General features: G+C 37.7%; 1 pseudogene; it reads left to right on the forward strand.

Annotated features, from left to right (window-relative positions):
• Positions 1-544: 544 nt before the first annotated feature.
• Gm42622 lies at positions 545-6,047 on the forward strand (annotated as a pseudogene).
• The last annotated feature ends 4,767 nt before the right edge of the window (positions 6,048-10,814 follow it).

Raw genomic sequence — 10,814 nt, forward strand, 5'->3', positions numbered from 1 at the left:
TATGTCTTATAGTCTGTTGGTAATTCTCGCATCTAGGACTACTGATCTCTTTCTTAGGTTTTCTAACTCCATGGTTGTCTCCCTTTGTCATGTCTTTATTGTTTCTACTTCCATTTCTAAATCTTGGATGGTGTTGTTTAATTCCATACCCTGATCAGGATTAGCTCCAGGATATAGATCAGAATCACAATTTTAAAGTAAAAAGAAATGCAAAGTTAAAAGATGTCTATGGAAAAATATCTACTGTTGAGCCAAAAGCTTTGTTTTTCTAAATCCTCTTTTGCATAGACTCTTCAAGGACAAATATGTGCAATTTTTCTCTCATTGGCTCAAAGCTCAAAAATAAAAACTAGCCCCATTCTTTGAGAGTTAAATATTATGAGCTGAACAATATTTTTGAGTCCAACATAAGAATCAGAAAATCATTTAAAGATACACTGAAAAATGTACACAGCATGTGTTAGGACATGTTCCAAATGATGCCATTTCATTTAAAAAATAATGCTAACCAACCATTGTGCTAACTTTCAGAGTCTACAAAAACATGAAGCCACTGTATTTGGTCTTCAGCCTCTGAGTTTTTATAGGATGCTTCCTGGTGAGTATCAATATTCCCTACCATAAACCTTCATCTTCACTTACTGACTTTTATATAAGACATTGTAACTGTATTTAACTGCATTTCCTAATATATACAAGCTGCAAATTACTGAAGAAATGCCAATCAATTGCTATGACTTCCAATTTGAAAATCTGTTTTAATTAAATAGTCACAGAGATTATAATAAATCATTAGGAAAATATCAGATATACCAAAAAAAGTTTACAAGTGCATAATATCAATATCAATACAGAATGTCCAAAAGGAAACACAAAAATATTCAGCAAAATCTTTGGTACATCAAAAATAAAATTAGTGTGAAATATTTTTCCTTTACTTTATTCCTAGGTAACTAAAAATAAAATTCTAAATAACTTTATTTGCAATGACCAACATTTATTATTATTGTATCTAATATCTACAATGAGATAATGAACTAATAGGATAGAGAGAGCACAAGTAAGATAGAAGTGTATTGAAATAATTTAGTCCATCAATAATATGAATAAAAGCTATATGGCATTGAGGAGGAAAGAGACAAAAAGAACTGTGAGGAGCTATGAGGAGTGAATAGGGCATATGTGTCTGACCTTTACTACAGAGATGCAAAGAAAGGATGGGGTCAGAAGAAAAGCAAGCACAGGAAGATCCTGGGGATCAAGATCTTTAAAGTGGGTATTACGTTAATTGATGTTCACACTATAGTTAGCACAGATGCAAAAATAGAAGGCTCAGTTTACTTTTTTTAAATTTTTTTAATTTATTTTTTTCACATTCCATATTATATACCACACCTGGACACCCTCCGACTGTACCATCCCTCGCCTCCTCCCCAAGCCACCTGACCTCTGAACCCATGGGGCTTCCAGTCTCTTGAGGGTTTGGAGCATCATCTCTGAATAAGCACAGACCCGGCATTCTTCTACTGTATGTGTGTCATATCAGCTGGTGTATGCTGCCAGGTTGGTCATCCAGTGTTTTAGAGATCTCAGGAGTCAAGAATAATTGCTGGTCCTTGTACATGATTGTCCTTCTCTTCAGCTTCTTTCACCCTTCCCTATTTCAACAACAGGGGTCAGCAGCTTCTGTCCATTGTTTTGGTGCAAATATCTGCATCTAACTCTTTCAGCTGCTTGTTGCATCTTCTGTACTACAGTCATGCTAGGTCCCTTTTTCTGAGCAATCCATTGCTTCAGTAATAGTGTCATGCCTTGGGAGCTCTCCTTGAGCTAGATCCCGCTTTGGGCCTATCACTGGACCTTGTTTTCTAAATCTTCCTCTTGATTTTCATCCCTGTTACTCTTTCAGACAGGAATAATTATGGGACAGAGTGGTGACTGTGGGGTGGCCCTCCTCTTTCTCATTTGATGTATGTCTTCCTGCTGGATGTGGGCTCTATAAGTCCCCACTCCCTAATGTTGGGCATTTCATCTAAGGTCCCTCCCTTTGAATCCTGAGAGGCTCTCACCTCCCTGGTCTCTGATGCATTCTGGAGGGCCCCTCCAACTTCCTATCTCCTGAGGTTTCCTGTTTCTATTCTTTCTGATGTCCCTCAGAGTTTCAGTCTTTTCCCTCACCCAATAGCAAATCAGGTTCTCCTCTCCCTTGCATAAAGCTTAAGTCCAAGTGGATCAAAGACCTCAAAATGTAACCAGATCTACTGAATTTAATAGAACAGGAAGTGGTAAAGAGTCTTGAACTCATCAGCACAGGGGGAAATATCCTAAACAGAACTCCAATCATTCATGCTCTAAGATCTATAATTCGTAAATGGGAGCTCATGAAACTGGAAAGATTCAGTGAGGTAGAGGACATAGTCAATAAGACAATCCAGCAACCTACAGATTAGGAGACAATTTTCATTAACCCCACATTTGATAGAAGGCTAATATCCAAAATATATAAAGAACTCAAGAAACTAATCACCATAAAAATAAACAACCCAATCAAAAATGGGGTATAGAACTAAACCAAGATTTTACAATTAAGGAATCTTGAATGGCTGAGAAGCACCTAAAGAAATGTTCAAAATTCTTAGTGATCAGAGAAATACAAATCAAAATGACTGCGATTCCACTTTACACCAATCAGTTCAAGTTTTGTAAGAACTCATTATAATGATATAAATAAAACACAGAAAAGATGAAGGAAAGTTAGAGCAGGCAAAACAGAATTGAGGAGTAGGAGCAATCCTCTGGTATGGTGTTGGGTGATTGGACATAGGTTTGGTTATTTACTAAATGAAGTGTGGTAGTTAAATGAAGTAACATATAGTTACAGAGGAGGGAGGGAGGGAGAGAGAGAGAGAGAGAGAGAGAGAGAGAGAGAGAGAGAGAGCATTACAAAAAAAGCAGTCAAGTCCCCTAGTCAACAATAAAGAAGTCATTCTATTAACTCATAAGTGACGTTACAGTCTGCATGGCTTAACCTCTTGGTGAATGAAAAGAGGAGCCATCTGCAAAAATGAGGGCTCAGGATGAGGTAGAAATCCAAGAGAAATAAAGTTGGTGTCAACATGGAATGTTAAAAGCCTCTACAAAACTGGAGAGGGCAGATCAAAGAAACTTGAAAGGATTACAAGGCAGTGTCTTAGGATTCAAAAGTCTGGCCATGAAAGGCTCATGGTATCTTCTACCACAGCTCATAAACCTGACCATGAAATGGCAAGTTTTGGGGGTTAGACTGTATGCTGAGCATGTTCTATTCCACCTTGATTTCTTCAATAATCCATAGCACCTATATTACACAGCATTCATATTACCATGGGAATTATACCAATACAAAGTTTGTTTAATGTATGCACGAACCTACAGAAGTTAAAAGAAAATTGTACAACATAACAAAAGTGACTGTGAGGGAAATATTTTTAGGGTTAACCTAAACTTTGCAATTGCTGAAGGCAATGTGACAGATGACAAAATAGGAAAATAACTCAACAAATGAGTGAATAAATAAATGAGTATATTCTCCAAAATATCAGCTCCAGACCAGCTTGACTCAGGATCAGCAGCACAGGACCAAGAGCACACACTGGCCCTCTGGTTGACATTGTCCTTTGTGTTCTATAGTCTTCCCACCTCATTTCAAAGACTTCCCTGCAACTGAAGCAAGTCTTGATCTTTCATCTATCCAGAGCACTCCAACTTCCTAAAGCATTTGTTTCCCTCAACACTTTTCAGCTGTGTTTATTGTTAATGCTGTACCTAAGGAAAAATATGCTTTGAATAGGACTCAGGCATGATTATCATTATCACACACATAATCTTATGGCTCTAGAATGTAGAAACAGGTATGACTATCATTTCCAAAGTGATAAAATAACAGAGATTTCTTTAATCATTCTGGTGGAACATAATATAACCACAACATTTTCACTACAGAGACAATTATTTGGCATCTCTTTGGCCTATATTTGAAACATTTCGCATTATAACTACTTAGTGTACATACAATTGAAACACATCTTAACTACCTGATGCTAGGCAAAACATTTCTATATTCTTATTTATTTGTTCATTCATTTATTTATATATTTATTTAACATGAATATTTTATTCCCCACAACCACCATCCAACAGTACCATATCACATATCTCCTCTTCACTCCCCTATCTCCATGTGTATGTCCCCAGCTCCTATTCCACCTGAATTTTAAACTCCCTGGGGCCTCCAGTCTCTTGAAGGTTAGGTATATCATCTCTGAATGAACACAGACTCAACAATCCTCTACTGAATGTGTGTTGGGGGCCACATATCAACTGGTGTATGCTGCCTGTTTGGTGATCCAATGTTTGAAAGATCTTAGGTGTCCAGATTAATTGATAATGCTAGTTTTCCTACAGGGTAGCCCTTCTTCTCAGATTCTTTCACACTTCCTTAATTCAACAATAGGGGCAGATGTGTCTGTATTATTTCTTAAAGTATAGACTCTGAACAGTTTTTGAAACTTAATTGGAATTAAATCCCAGGACTACTCTAAGCTCTTTCATGACATGGTATCTCCCAGTTTGTATGGCAACTACTTCCATTTGGGATTGATTTCAGTGACCACATCTATAAAGCCCCAGCTTGAGAATTTGGTGATAATATTTTCTTTCCATTCAATGCCATCTAAGCTTTCACTGAGTCCCTATATGCTCAGAACAAAAGGGGAAACATTTTCTCAGAATGTCTTTGAGGACTTTTACTTTGAGGACTTTTAATGAGTTTCTTCTGATGCAAAATAAATTGCCACAGAATAGGACTGTGTGGACATAGCATACTCTACACTTGGCATAAACATCTCCCTTTCTCAAGTGACACAAGAGGCAGAGAAGAACCCAGAAGGCAGTTCCATCCTCATCCCTAGGACATCCTTTTCATGGTTCATACAAATCCATCCTGTATCATAGTGCTGAGTGGCAAAAATTTGCTTAATTAATATTTAATGAACAAGCTTCTGAGTGGGATTATCATATACTAATTCGGTGGATTTACCTTGACCTCACATTAGTCTCCCCCCAACCAAAACCCCTAATCCCCTTAGGCATACTGGACTATTTATACTCAGTATCACTTTTTTTTATTTCTATTGAATCCGCACCAGTTTCCCATAAAGTTTATTTTTTGATTTTAAAAGAAATATAATAAGAAAATTTCAAAAACACAAGTAGAACTGGAAAATGTAGTAAGCACAGTAACCCATGCTCAGAAGACAAATACCATGTATTCTCTCTCTTACAGGACTGTAAGGTCAATGAGTACAACAAATTCAGAATAATTATAGGTAAAGCCCAGGACAGTAGAAAGGGGCATTGAGAAGCATCGCTGGTTTTGGGGAGATCATGAGGCAGAGGACACTCTGATGTTAAATAGCCTAACTGTCATATGCTTTTATTCAGTACAAGAACCTTCATTATAAGTCAAAGGACTTTTTTCTGCGATATTAAATCTCTAACTTCATCTTTGTCCATTGTTAGAGATTGTTTTAGACCATAGCTGATAACCCCAGCCCAGCCTATGTTTTGAGAGAGTAGGACTCTTAGAAGCCATCTACAATTACACCTTGCTCAGGAAGTGTATATGCTAAAATTTCTCTTTGAAATATCTTATTTAATGTTGTTTATTTTCCTTCTCCCACAGTCTGCTGAGTGTCACAGAGCACCCAGAGGACAACATGATCCTAGAAGACCACTAGCTTCTTCAATTCATCATCATAGTCATCATCCTCAGCCAGATCTCAATCGTGTACAATTTGGTCTACCACCCTTTCTACATACTAGTTCAGGATTTCATAACCCACTTTCTTTCCCCCTTTATGGTCCTCAATATGACCTCCTCATTGTTTAGTTAAAATACCTGGTCCTATTTTCAACTAACTCCAGATCTTAGCCCTCAAAGAAATCCTCTTGCCCAACTCCCTCCCACAGTACAAGCAAATATAATACCAGGGCCAATATCTGCATAACAACTATAACTGCTCCAAATTCTACTGATACTTTTTGTTAATAGTTAAAAATAATAAATTCCTTTTGGCAGTCAGGATAGCATAAAACGAAGCACTGTGGAATTTTGGGGGAAATAATCTTTAAAGGCTTAAAAAAACAACCTTTACCAAGTATTATACAAAATGAAAATAAAGAGATGAGCAGCATTATAATGCATCTACTCTTGTCCTCATTGTGACTACCATACTGTCTACTGTGTTATTTGCCTAAATTTAATCCTTCTAAAAACCTAACTTTGTTCCAGAGGTATATTGTTCTTTAGGGGAAATAAGACTGTAATATACAATCATGAACACAAATGAAAAGACAATAAGATGTCCCCTTAAGTGTCACCGATCAAAAATTACTAATCACAGGACATGGTGGTATGTATTAAAATTATTCTTCCACATAGCATATTACTGAAAACTATTGAGTAGGATATCATCTTTATATTTAACCCAACTAGTATTCTACATCCATGGATTCAACCAAATTTTCATGAGAGTTTAAAAAGTATTACATGTGTACAGAGCATATAATATTTTAACATAATTCCTTCAATAATCCATCACAGCTATATTACACAGCATTCAAATTATCATGAGAATTACCCACAAGCCAAAGTTTGTTTAATGTGTTGAAGAACCTGTAAAAAGTTAAAAGAAAATTATACATCATTTTGAATGGAGCACTTGAATAGGGACAATTCATAGCATGCACAACAGTTCTAGTAACACAACTTCAATGTTACCAAAGCACTATAGTGCTTATAACCAAACTTCCATATGAACGTTCATTTATAAGAAGAAGCATATCCCAAGAAAATCAAAATGAGATGGGGCATATATTGCAATAAAATTGACTTTAGTTTTGTTTTTTCTTTTTTTTTTTTCCATTTTTTATTAGGTATTTAACTCATTTACATTTCCAATGCTATACCAAAAGTCCCCCATATCCACCCACCCCCACTCCCCTGCCCACCCACTCCCCCTTTTTGGCCCTGGTGTTCCCCTGTACTGGGGCATATAAAGTTTGCAAGTCCAATGGGCCTCTCTTTCCAGTGATGGCCGACTAGGCCATCTTTTGATATATATGCAGCTAGAGTCAAGAGCTCCGGGGTACTGGTTAGTTCATAATGTTGTTCCACCTATAGGGTTGCAGATCCCTTTAGCTCCTTGGCTACTTTCTCTAGCTCCTCCATTGGGAGCCCTATGATCCATCCATTAGCTGACTGTGAGCATCCACTTCTGTGTTTGCTAGGCCCCGGCATAGTCTCACAAGAGACAGCTACATCTGGATCCTTTCAATAAAATCTTGCTAGTGTATGCAATGGTGTCAGCGTTTGGATGCTGATTATGGGGTGGATCCCTGGATATGGCAGTCTCTACATGGTCCATCCTTTCATCTCAGCTCCAAACTTTGGCTCTGTAACTCCTTCCATGGGTGTTTTGTTCCCAAATCTAAGGAGGGGCATAGTGTCCACACTTCAGTCTTCATTCTTCTTGAGTTTCATGTGTTTAACAAATTATATCTTATATCTTGGGTATCCTAGGTTTGGGGCTAATATCCACTTATCAGTGAATACATATTGTGTGAGTTTCTTTGTGAATGTGTTACCTCACTCAGGATGATGCCCTCCAGGTCCATCCATTTGGCTAGGAACTTCATAAATTCATTCTTTTTAATAGCTGAGTAGTACTCCATTGTGTAGATGTACCACATTTTCTGTATCCATTCCTCTGTTGAGGGGCATCTAGGTTCTTTCCAGCTTCTGGCTATTATAAATAAGGCTGCTATGAACATAGTGGAGCATGTGTCCTTCTTACCTGTTGGGGCATCTTCTGGATATATGCCCAGGAGAGGTATTGCTGGATCCTCCGGTGGTACTATGTCCAGTTTTCTGAGGAACCGCCAGACTGATTTCCAGAGTGGTTGTACAAGCTTGCACTCCCACCAACAATGGAGGAGTGTTCCTCTTTCTCCACATCCACGCCAGCATCTGCTGTCACCTGAATTTTTGATCTTAGCCATTCTGACTGGTGTGAGGTGGAATCTCAGGGTTGTTTTGATTTACATTTCCCTGATGATTAAGGATGTTGAACATTTTTTCAGGTGCTTCTCTGCCATTCGGTATTCCTCAGGTGAGAATTCTTTGTTCAGTTCTGAGCCCCATTTTTTAATGGGGTTATTTGATTTTCTGAAGTCCACCTTCTTGAGTTCTTTATATATGTTGGATATTAGTCCCCTATCTGATTTAGGATAGGTAAAGATCCTTTCCCAATCTGTTGGTGGTCTTTTTGTCTTATTGACGGTGTCTTTTGCCTTGCAGAAACTTTGGAGTTTCATTAGGTCCCATTTGTCAATTCTCGATCTTACAGCACAAGCCATTGCTGTTCTGTTCAGGAATTTTTCCCCTGTGCCCATATCTTCAAGGCTTTTCCCCACTTTCTCCTCTATAAGTTTCAGTGTCTCTGGTTTTATGTGAAGTTCCTTGATCCACTTAGATGTGACCTTAGTACAAGGAGATAAGTATGGATCGATTCGCATTCTTCTACACGATAACAACCAGTTGTGCCAGCACCAATTGTTGAAAATGCTGTCTTCTTCCACTGGATGGTTTTAGCTCCCATGTCGAAGATCAAGTGACCATAGGTGTGTGGGTTCATTTCTGGGTCTTCAATTCTATTCCATTGGTCTACTTGTCTGTCTCTATACCAGTACCATGCAGTTTTTATCACAATTGCTCTGTAGTAAAGCTTTAGGTCTGGCATGGTGATTCCGCCAGAAGTTCTTTTATCCTTGAGAAGACTTTTTGCTATCCTAGGTTTTTTGTTATTCCAGACAAATTTGCAAATTGCTCCTTCCAATTCGTTGAAGAATTGAGTTGGAATTTTGATGGGGATTGCATTGAATCTGTAGATTGCTTTTGGCAAGATAGCCATTTTTACAATGTTGATCCTGCCAATCCATGAGCATGGGAGATCTTTCCAACTTCTGAGATCTTCCTTAATTTCTTTCTTCAGAGATTTGAAGTTTTTATCATACAGATCTTTCACTTCCTTAGTTAGAGTCACGCCAAGATATTTTATATTATTTGTGACTATTGAGAAGGGTGTTGTTTCCCTAATTTCTTTCTCAGCCTGTTTATTCTTTGTATAGAGAAAGGCCATTGACTTGTTTGAGTTTATTTTATATCCAGCTACTTCACCGAAGCTGTTTATCAGGTGTAGGAGTTCTCTCGTAGAATTTTTAGGGTCACTTATATATACTATCATATCATCTGCAAAAAGTGATATTTTGACTTCCTCTTTTCCAATTTGTATCCCCTTGATCTCCTTTTGTTGTCGAATTGCTCTGGCTAATACTTCAAGTACTATGTTGAAAAGGTAGGGAGAAAGTGGGCAGCCTTGTCTAGTCCCTGATTTTAGTGGGATTGCTTCCAGCTTCTCTCCATTTACTTTGATGTTGGCTACTGGTTTGCTGTAGATTGCTTTTATCATGTTTAGGTATGGGCCTTGAATTCCTGATCTTTCCAAAACTTTTATCATGAATGGGTGTTGGATCTTGTCAAATGCTTTTTCTGCATCTAACGAGATGATCATGTGGTTTTTGTCTTTGAGTTTGTTTATATAATGGATTACATTGATGGATTTTCGTATATTAAACCATCCCTGCATCCCTGGAATAAAACCTACTTGGTCAGGATGGATGATTGCTTTAATGTGTTCTTGGATTCGGTTAGCGAGAATTTTATTGAGGATTTTTGCATCGATATTCATAAGAGAAATTGGTCTGAAGTTCTCTATCTTTGTTGGATCTTTCTGTGGTTTAGGTATCAGAGTAATAGTGGCTTCATAAAATGAGTTGGGTAGAGTACCTTCTACTTCTATTTTGTGAAATAGTTTGTGCAGAATTGGAATTAGATCTTCTTTGAAGGTCTGATAGAACTCTGCACTAAACCCATCTGGTCCTGGGCTTTTTTTGGTTGGGAGACTATTAATAACTGCTTCTATTTCTTTAGGTGATATGGGACTGTTTAGATGGTCAACTTGATCCTGATTCAACTTTGGTACCTGGTATCTGTCCAGAAATTTGTCCATTTCATCCAGGTTTTCCAGTTTTGTTGAGTATAGCCTTTTGTAGAAGGATCTGATGGTGTTTTGGATTTCTTCAGGATCTGTTGTTATGTCTCCCTTTTCATTTCTGATTTTGTTAATTAGGATTTTGTCCCTGTGCCCTTTAGTGAGTCTAGCTAAGGGTTTATCTATCTTGTTGATTTTCTCAAAGAACCAACTCCTCGTTTGGTTAATTCTTTGAATAGTTCTTCTTGTTTCCACTTGGTTGATTTCACCCCTGAGTTTGATTATTTCCTGCCGTCTACTCCTCTTGGGTGAATTTGCTTCCTTTTTTTCTAGGGCTTTTAGATGTGCTGTCAAGCTGCTAGTATGTGCTGTCTCCTGTTTCTTCTTGGAGGCACTCAGAGCTATGAGTTTCCCTCTTAGAAATGCTTTCATTGTGTCCCATAGGTTTGGGTACGTTGTGGCTTCATTTTCATTAAACTCTAAAAAGTCTTTAATTTCTTTCTTTATTCCTTCCTTGACCAAGGTATCATTGAGAAGAGTGTTATTCAGTTTCCACGTGAATGTTGGCTTTCCATTATTTATGTTGTTATTGAAGATCAGTCTTAGGCCATGGTGGTCTGATAGGATACATGGGACAATTTCAATATTTTTGTATCTATTGAG

The sequence above is a fragment of the Mus musculus genome, chromosome 5 (genome assembly GCF_000001635.26).
Source record: "Mus musculus strain C57BL/6J chromosome 5, GRCm38.p6 C57BL/6J".
Classification (NCBI taxonomy): domain Eukaryota; kingdom Metazoa; phylum Chordata; class Mammalia; order Rodentia; family Muridae; genus Mus; species Mus musculus.